The 10,732-nt window shown below is 31.4% G+C and overlaps 1 pseudogene; it reads left to right on the plus strand.

Moving 5' to 3' along the window:
* Positions 1-6,874: 6,874 nt before the first annotated feature.
* On the plus strand, positions 6,875-9,336 carry LOC134683504 (uncharacterized; annotated as a pseudogene).
* The last annotated feature ends 1,396 nt before the right edge of the window (positions 9,337-10,732 follow it).

Below are 10,732 nucleotides of genomic sequence, written 5' to 3' on the forward strand. Positions count from 1 at the left end.
GGCCTTTGGGGGTCTGAGTTGTGAAATGCTTTTAAGGAAATTAAAAAACAGGGTATTCACCTGGTACCATTTTAATAATATAATTATACATGTTGGTACAAATGATGTATTTAATATAAATGCTAATTTATTTGAAAAATACATTCCTGATATTATACATGAATTGAGAATTTGTAATCCAGATTGTGTTATTATTTTATCTTCTGTATTACCCAGACCCTGTGATTTTAATCAGTCTGAATTGTTCGTCATTAATTTTAACAATGTACTAAAACAGTTGGCTTCCTCTCTAACTGATGTCAAATACATGCAATGTGAGAAGACTTTTTAAAGTAGAGTGAGAAAGCCAATTAACACTTTGTTTACAGTTGACTAATTACATTTGTCCACCACTGGTCTTAATAAGGTTTTTAGCTTTATAGCTAATACTCTTGTACATGTTTAAATCCTTTAAGGTAGAATGAATTTTATTTGTGTTTGAAACTTGAATAAGAATTTAAAAATCAAATTTACTGGTAAATTGCAGCTTAATTTTAGGAGAAGGTTTACTCTTAATCTCCGCATGAGAGAGAGTAGACTTTTGATCCTGTTTTTTCTATTATTCTAGGGGGTTTACACTGTTGACTCTATCATGCATCCTTGTTAGTACAATGGTTAGTACACCTGTCCTTGTGATGGGGGATCGAGGTTCGAGTCCTCGACTTGGATTATAGAAGATGGTGTAAACTTACTCTCTTATTATTTTAGAATTAATATGAGGAAGGCGCTACCTTAAATGCCAGCTTTATAATGTCCTAGATATTGATTGGTTGTTGGTTGTTAAACGTTCAGTGGCAAATATTTCATGCATGTTCTGTCTGTTCAGAACGAATGTCCAAGGCTACAATAAAGTTTTGTTTATGTCTAAAATAAAATTATAAGTTCAGATGTAAAATGCTATTTTTCTTGAAAAAAATATTCTGATTCCCAAATTGATGAATAAATAAGCATAGGACAAAAAAATATTTTGAATCCAGATATTTGCCAAAAATGATTTTATCTTTCAGATATGCTAAATAAAAACTTTCATATCTAAAAACATAAAAACTTCCCAAACCGCACATGTCAGTCTGTACACAGTATTTTTTAGGTGATAATAAGACTGTATTTGCCAATTTGTTATGATAAACCTTAATACTAGTGTTAAATTTTGACTAAATAATTTTAAATGATAGCGCTGAAGGGCTTCGGTAAAAAAATATCTGACTCGAATAAAAAAACCATTTGTATTTCTGATCATCTTCAGTTTGTGAGTTCTACATCAATATCATGTACTATTAAATTCAGAGTCGGTTTTATGTCATTTCTTGCATATATTTTTTTTGTTACATGTACATAATGTAGCTTACTTTTTAAGTTCTTATATGACAGCAAAAAAAAATTGAGAATGGAAATGGGAAATACAAGCATGTTAAAAAAAACACATTTGGTTTCAGACAATAACTTGAGTTAAGTAAATGGCTTTCCATGAAATTTTACCAGAAGGTTCATACACAAAACTCAAAAGGAAGATAAGAATTGATTTTTGGGGTTATAGTACATTATTGGGGGTATTTTATTTTTTTAATTTTGGGTTTTTCTTCCAAAAATTACCTTATTTACATCAATTATACTCATCTAATACAGATTTGGCAGGAGATGCACTCAAAATAGGGTGTTTTAAACATTTTATCTGTAGTCTGTGCATTTTACCTATGATGTACATGTACTTCTTGATAATGTTGATGTGAGTATCATGATAAAGAAAATATATTTGGTAACCGTAAGTATATATTCACAATTGACATGCACCACAGCGAGAAAAGGATCTTCTTTCCCTTTAATTCCAAAAATTGCACATGATTTTTTTTCTCTCACAGAAACACATGAGTTATTTGGTAAATAAAACATTTGTCAATGTTTGAAACTTTCAGTAATAAAAATTCAGTTTAGCTTGTTTGAATGTTTCACTGATTGTGTGAAAATTTTAACAGCAATGTACAAAACACTTGAATAAATTGCAGTATCTGCAGAATTATTGATAACTTTCCTCACAATAAATTCACAAGGACATAAAACTAACATATTGTCCATGCTATTCTGATCTGAGTTTTATACATACATATACTGGCATGGCTGTGCTGTTTCAAGTTGTCTTCTGTTTTTGATTTCTTGAGAAGTATTTGTTTAACCTATTCAGTCACTATAAAGTGTTACAATTCTTATTTAGACGCAACACATAAATAGTGACCAAAAAGGTACTGCTTTCACATGAGAGAAACTAGAAAAAAAATAAATGTAAACATTATCAATATTTTTGTAGGACTTGCTATCATTTGAAATTAAAGAGATTTGTAGTTAGAAACTTCTGCTGAATAGAAATATGTGGGTCTACCTACTACCTGTTTTCAAATTAGTCCATATTGAAGTTTAAAGGATCCAAAATTAAAATATGTTTGATTTCAACTGACAAAAAAAAATGTGTTATTTATATGCTCAATATACATCTGCCGTTGTAACAGGCTGTTCATGGCAAAGCATTTTATTGCCTTCAGGTTTGTACTTTATTTGGGGTTTTGGTCATGAAAATGAATTTGTAAGTCTGTTGTGAAGTTGCTAACATGAGAATACCCTAATTTTATCAAAATTGTCTGATTTTTTTACCCAACTTTTTTATGTACCAGACAAAAGTTTATTCTGTGCTTATTTTGTAGACTTTCCTTGTTTACAATAGAGTTACACCAATTTAATTTTGAGTCCATGTAGAGTCATTGAAAAATGAGTTTGAAATTACATCCAAACAATCCATGATCCTGTAATGAGGCCAGTACCCAAACGTATGGTTAATTTCAAATCCTTTGAACTGGGATATAAACAGAGATTTTGCTTTATTTCATGTTGTAACTATTATTTTTGGAAGAAAAGGATGTTCATGGTAACACATTTAATTTGCTCATTTTATTGGAACCCAATTGAACCTTTCCATAGATTCACCTGATAGTTACCTGTCCATTTAAACTTTTTGCAGTTCTATTGTCCCATTCTCTGTATATTTTATAGTCACTCAGACCTTTAAATTTCTTCTAAGAGAAATCTATCACTCATCAATTAATCTAAAATTGAGAATGAAAATGGGGAATCTACCAGAGTAAAAGGTGATAATACGATAATTTCACATGGTGAAACAAAACTTGTAAGATTTTTGCAGGTATTTTTTGTTGAATAGGTGCAATTTGGTTACTGAGTACAATTTTGGTACTTTGATGTTATATCATAAGTGTGTATTGCTAAATAGGTTGAAATATGAACCTGATAGTGATATAGTGATAAAGTACTTGGTAGAGTGAAAATGTTTTGAACAGGGATAAACTGATGCATAAAATATGCAGGCGACTGCTGCAGCTTGAATTTTAAAGGATGTAGCCCACATTCTTCCAAGTAACATGCCCTGTATATACCTATCATGGTTTTTATTATTCTCTGACATGGGTTATCATAATAACTCCATCCTCCCATAAAATCCAATTTTGGACAATATTGAAGCATACAATATATACAGTAGTCACAGTGTTCTCCCCAGAAATTGCATTTAGCATCATGGTTAACAGGGAAATTAGAAATACCATCTTGCTTCTAAAAATTATAGCATCACATCCATAACATACATGTAATCTATAAGAAAATCACTTTAGATAGCATCAAATTCAAAAATATAGCATCACATTACCCTGATGCTAAAAGGCCCTGGGGAGAACACAGAGTCAGTTCTAAATGTACTATTCAGTCTCAAGTCTCCTTTTATGATTTAACTTAGAGAGACAACAAAACAGTTTCCATTTCCTGGGACTGTATAAGGTGTGACATAATCAATGAATGGAAATTTGAAAAGATGTCTTGAGAGTTTGCCATTTAGGAAGTACAGAATTAGAAGATTGTGAATTATTTGAATGTTTTAACTTTTGTTAAGTTTTGAATGAGTCTGTGTGCTACCAAAGGATCCAGAGGGAGACCCTTTTCTTGAGAAAAAAAAATGATGATTATATAGGGAATAACTGAAGCATGACTGGAGCGCCCCGTCAGCCCCCCCCCCCCCTTTTTTTTTTATGAAAAATGCTAGATTCGCCATTGACTACATGAATAACCGTGATCACATTTTACTGTATAATTATCACTGTTCCTTGGTTTGGGGAATAATGTTATGTGGCAGATGAACATAAGGAGTCATGGTCAACCAGTGCACCGGAGTTTACCCCGCATGCCCGGCATGGCCAATTTTCTTTATTCTATATTTTGTCATTTGCATATCATAAAGAATTAATAATAATCATTGTAACAAATTGCTTGTAATTATACTGCTCTTTTAGGGCGTCTTTGATTGACAATAAAAATATTGTATTGTATTGTATTGTATTGTAAAAAGGAATGCGAAATGTATTGCTTGCAGAGTTTTTTTCTGTGTTTCCATGTCTGGGCGGAACTTTTACGCTAAATTTGTTTTCGTTAACTATGATTTTGTGACTTTTGAATGAAGTACCTGTGATTATTTAGGACATTTGTTTTGACCTCTCTGATAATGGAATGTTGAAGCAGACGAAACATGGCGTCAGATGTTGTTGTCATAACTTCGGTAATTTCCGTGGTACAATAGAATTTAAATAAGCTACACAAGTAGCCAAAATTTCTGAATTCTTGTTTTTGCAAACAAATAAAAATTTATGTCGTAGTTAACATCGAAATTATTCCGATCTGTACCGTTTTTTAAGATCGCGTTAAAACGAGAGTTTTGGCAGCCATTAAAAAAAATTAATCGTACGAGATTTAACGAGAGTGACGAAACTTTTCAGATGGGTCGTCTAGCAAGAGTTATCGTTCTTTGTCCCAAAACGATGCTTCTACCATAAGTGCCAGCATAGCTGGCATATTATAAAAGTTGTAATTTGCAGTTTCTGTGATTTTTTTAAATTTTTTGGCGGACCTTCGGTTTGGCGGGTATGAAATTTAAATTTCATTTGTATTTCATAGAATTTTTAATTTGTTATGCTTCATTCTTTAAATTTATGAAGATACTACTTAGTAGTTCTTTAATTCAGTTTATTTGTCAGTTATAATCTATGATCACTTTGTATTTCATTTGTATTATATTCTTGACATATGTATATATATGATTATGACTACCTGCTAAGCCTAAATAAAAGTTTTTATTTAAACGGTATTTTCTTCTGAATTAATTTGTAAATTTTTGTTTAAAAATGATTAATTAATGAAGAATCAGAAAAACAATTTAGTAAACTGGTAAATGGACAATCGGTCCTACTTCATTTAACAGTGAGCACATATCTGGTCAAGGTTTAGTTGCTCTGCTTTCTAGATTAAATTAAACACGTTTTTTATTGGTCAAGCAGTACAGTAATTTATATTGGATAAAAATTTCAAATTAAAAGTAGAACTCACTATTGATTTTCACTTTTCAGAAACACCAGAAAACAGGTAGTCAACATTTTAATAATTTAGAATTTTTATGTTTAAATATGTCTTAGTTTGTCATTGAAACTTCTATCAGCGTAGCCAATTTGTTAAAGAACATTGTGTTTCGTCGTTTGTTCTTTTTTCAAAACCCTCCCTCCCATTCCCTTAAGGTGGAATATGTTTGTACGAGGCGGGTATGAAATTTATATTTCATTTGTATTTCATAGAATTTTTAATTTGTTATGCTTCATTCTTTAAATTTATGAAGATACTACTTATTAGTTCTTTAATTCAGTTTATTTGTCAGTTATAATCTATGATCACTTTGTAATTCATTTGTATTATATTCTTGACATATGTATATATATGATTATGACTACCTGCTAAGCCTAAATAAAAGTTTTTATTTAAACGGTATTTTCTTCTGAATTGATTAGGTCTGATAACGAATGAAAGCTTCATTTATATTATTAGTTTAAGAAATTCAGACTTATATTTGGATCTGTTAATAAAATAATGCAGGATCGATGCCACTGCTGGTGGACGTTTCGTCCCCGAGGGTATCACCAACCCAGTAGTCAGCACTTCGGTGTTGACATGAATATCAATTATATGGTCATTTTTATAAATTTTCTGTTTACAAAACTTTGAATTTTTCGAAAAACTAAGGATTTTCTTACCCCAGGAGTAGATTACCTTAGCCGTATTTGGCACAACTTTTTGGAATTTTGGGTCCTCAATGCTCCTCAACTTTGTATTTGTTTTGGCTTTTTAAACTATTTTGATCTGAGCGTCACTGATGAGTCTTATGTAGACGAAACACGCGTCTGGCGTATAAAATTATAATCCTGGTACTTTTGATAACTATTTTAAAAGCAGGGGGAGGGTTGGGATCCTGCTAACATGTTTAACGGGGATTTCACGTAGTTGCCAATCTCTGTGTATATATAATGTCTCTGACGTAACCCAGCCACATTATTTAAAACGCTGAAATGGAGGGGTCACTATGAAAACTGTTAAAATATAGAAAAAGTAAAGGTTGGTAGGTAGGTAAAACTTACATTAATTAAGAGATAAATGAAAAATGAAGAGATTGATGCCCTATTTATAAAATTCCAATATCCCCAGTCGGCTCCAGAAGCGATGAAGCAGCGCATCTATTTTGGGTGGGCAAATATCCACTTTTTGATATGGGACGACCTCTGGGCCCAGTTGTTCAAAAGTGTCGTTAGCCTTAACGATGATTAAGGCTAACGAGTCGTTAAATCTTAACTAAGTCGTTAGCTAACATATGCGTTAAAATGTGTTGTTCAAATTTTTTTAACGACAATGTTAACTAACACTGCGTTAAGAGTCGTTAAATGTTTTGTCGTTAAAATGTTACCCATAATGCACAGAAAATCTTCATTTCCTGTTACCAAGATGGCTGAATTGTCTTCAAAGAAATTGCCTAGGGACAGAAAAGCCAATTTTACATCAATTGAGGCAAACCTTATCAGTTCCAGAGTTACTCATGAGTTGGAGTTATTGAAAGGGGGATTTTCCCCAGAAGTTACTAACCAGAAAAAAAAATGAGTTATGGAAACTCATTACAGAGGAAGTCAATGCGTTGGGTGTTTGTATGAGGAGTGAGACTGAAGTCAGGAACAAATACCGCAATATGTGTCGGGGTGCCAAAGAGAAGTTCACCAACAACAGAAAGGAAATGGGCAAAACTGGAGGTGGACCACCACCCACACAGCTAACTGTTGCCGAAGAAAATATAGTTAATGCTATGAGGGATAGTGCCTCATTCATTGGAATTGGTGGCTTGGAAACAGAAATAACTTGCAATGGTATGTTTTTTTAAAATTCAATTTAATTTTTACTCTTATTTCATTCTTAAATTTGACTTAAAAACTTTGATTTAAACCTGTAGATATAGAAAATAACTTTACGCTAACGGTCGTCTGCTTTGACAGAAGGGTGTCCCATAGCATGGGATTTCCTCGCTTTAAATATATTTGACCTTGACATGTTCTAAAAATATATAAATGTCAAACTACTTTTAAATTTTCATACTTATGCACAACTAGTGGTCACTTGATTGAATTATTCACTTACACTTTTTGCATTTGGATATCCTTGAAACAGCAGTTAACCTTTATGAATCTTTATTTTGATTGTTGTTTTTTGTTTTGCTATTGCCGTTTTTTTGTCCCTTGTAACATTGAAAAGATATTTTTTACGGAGATATGACTTTAAAAGAATTTGAAACTGTTTTAAAGTGATGAAACTGTTTTAATCAATTAAAATAATAACTTATTAAGTTTAAAATATATAATTTCATGTATAGATAAGAACTTATCAGTTGCTTACACCATAGAAGAAAGACTATAGCCTGTTTCTTATATCTTGTAAATGAATAATATAAGAGTTATTCCTCTTTGTACTTCTGTTTTCAAAATAAAAAAAATTAGTTTACTTTCAAAGTGACCTTCTTAAACTGAAAAAAAACCCTATAAAAATGAAAACAGGGCTTCGGCTCAGGGGATATAAACTCTAAGCCGGGAATGTCACATTATATACCTTGCCTGAGACCTGAATAACATATAATATACTATAATTGCATGAGTGTTATATACTATATGTTTATATAATTATGCTTTCACATTTGTTCTTAACCATTTCATAGGTCATTTGTAAAAAAAAGTAAAAAAAATCAATATAATTTACTTTGAAATAAAATAATTTTTTTCCCTCACATGTCACCTTTTAAAAATTAACGTATGTTAATATATATATATTAAAAAAATAGATGTGGTATAATTGCTAATGAGACAACTGTACACAAGAGACAAAAAAGATAACTGTACAACCTTAAACTATGAGCAAAGCCCATACAGCATAGCCAGCTATAAAAGGCTCTGAAATTATCTATTTGTATAGATTTGTTCTTACTAAGAATCTTTACAAGAATTTCTATTCCTATTTCTTTACTTGATATTTTAGAAGCAATTTCCACCACAAATGGAAGCCAGTCTCAATGCACTGCCACAGCTACCCCCAGACCTACAGCAGAAGAATCTGTCTGGATGAGAGCCTTGGACAGACATCATGAAAACTTGCAGAACAATGAGCAGACCTGCCCTGTAGCCGATGATGCTGAAGGGACTGATAGAAATGCCACATCTCCAGGACCAAGTATTTCAGCATCTTCCCAGTCAAAAAGATCTTCAAGTTCATGCAGGTAATGTTACTACATATTTACCACAAGAAATTTCTTATTTCATGACATCAGCAGTTATATACGTTCAACAGTTATATAAGTCTCCATTTGTGTTCGGTGCACAATTTTGAGATAGAATGATCTTATAAATTTTATATTCGTCTAAGCTCTTAACAGAAAATTAGAAAATTATAAGAAATTCCCTACAAAAGTTACAAACAGATATCTGAAAGCTGCCGTTGAAAAATTGATCGTCCCAAAAAAGGAGATGGGGTATGATTGTCAATAGGACATCTATCTAGCAAAGTTAAAATAAAGTTAGGGCAGTGATTGTTAAAACATTTAAGAAAACTTTTCAAGTTGTTAGATATTTAAATGTTTTGAATCTATTTACTGAAAGGATTGACTTGTTTTAATTGTTTTTTCCAAATTTCTATTTTTATTACAAAATCAAATTATTAAAATACTGCATATATTATATTGATAGATTTTCTATTAACACATATCGTATGTATGGATTCTTTGTGATTTAAATTGATGATTATATAACTTATAAATGAATACTGTCAGCAATTTGGATTTATTTATCTTTTTTTGGTAATTTTTGTAGCCTTATCAATGAAGATAAGATATCAATGTATTAACATGTTGATGTCAAATGTGATAATTTCAAGCTGGTAAGATGATAATTCCAATACTGAGTCTTATTTCACCAACAACGTGTCTTTATATAAAGGAAATTGACTTTTTCAATGTTGATGGCTGTACAATTGCTCATATCTATATCATTTGAAGTATAGAAGATTTTATCTTATTGGCAAGCATACCAAATCTTCTATTTTCATTGTTGGTGCAAGATTTTGGCAATTGCCAAATATGATTTTTGTATCATTCAAAGCTAAACAATTTTATGAAATCGTAAATGGTCCTGGTACTTAAGTTTCTTGGATTACAATTTATAAAAATAAAGAAAGTGAAAGAGATGTTTTAAATTTAATGACGGTTAAAATAAGTGTTAGCAATGTGCTCCCTAATCCCTCGTCCATCCTGTTGTCCATTATAGTTGTTTCCATTTTCAACATCCTCATTAACAAGCTCATCAGCTACATCTGGCTCATTTAGCTGTATGCAGATGTTGTGTAGGATTCCACAAACCATTACTATTTTGGTTACCTTTTGGGGATCCATACGAATCTGCAAAAGTAAAAAAAAATTACCATGCAGGGTTACACAAGACACTAGATTGTGTGGTTGAAGGACGTAATAAGATGCAAAAAAAGTCGTAGTGTGTTTTTTTTTCTCTGGGACCACTGATCCATTTTTGCAATCTGTTGGTAACAGTCTCAAAAAATGTATAAGTTTAGTCCTGGTATCTATGATGAGTTTATTTGTAATATTAAGTTTAAATATACAAAGATTTACCCAAATAGTTACGGTTGATAACATAAAATAATATATATATCTAAGACACAACTCGGGTGCAAATTTATTCGATATAGTATTGAGAGTGAGAGGGAGTGGAAAAGGGGTAGGGTGGAGGTTGGTTTTGTAATTTTCTTTAAAAAAATTATTATGATTATAATTTGAAAGGAAAAATATACTCCAATCAATAAGAAGTATTAATAAAATCATCTAAATAATAACTCACTTCAGAATGCAATATATGGAACCTTCTCTTCCATCTGCCAAATGTTCTTTCAAAAATGGATCTTGTGACTGCATGACATCTGTTGTACCTTCTATGGTGTTGTTCATAGGGGTTCAGAAAAGGTGTCATTAAAAAAGACCTACAGGGATAGCCACTATCACCAAGTAAGATGCCATTTTCCCAATTGCCATTTATCTCCATGTGAGCACAAACCTGCATGAGCAAATATATTTATTTTAAATAATATTATACAATACATAAATATAAATACAATACAAACATATTTTTTAAAGAATATACATGCATATCAATTTAGTTTGCGTTGTTTAAAAGATATGGCATCATGGCAATCATACAACATTTTACCATTCTTATCCAGACATTTTTCATTC

Source organism: Mytilus trossulus, chromosome 9 (assembly GCF_036588685.1).
Source record: "Mytilus trossulus isolate FHL-02 chromosome 9, PNRI_Mtr1.1.1.hap1, whole genome shotgun sequence".
NCBI classification, from domain to species: Eukaryota; Metazoa; Mollusca; class Bivalvia; order Mytilida; family Mytilidae; genus Mytilus; species Mytilus trossulus.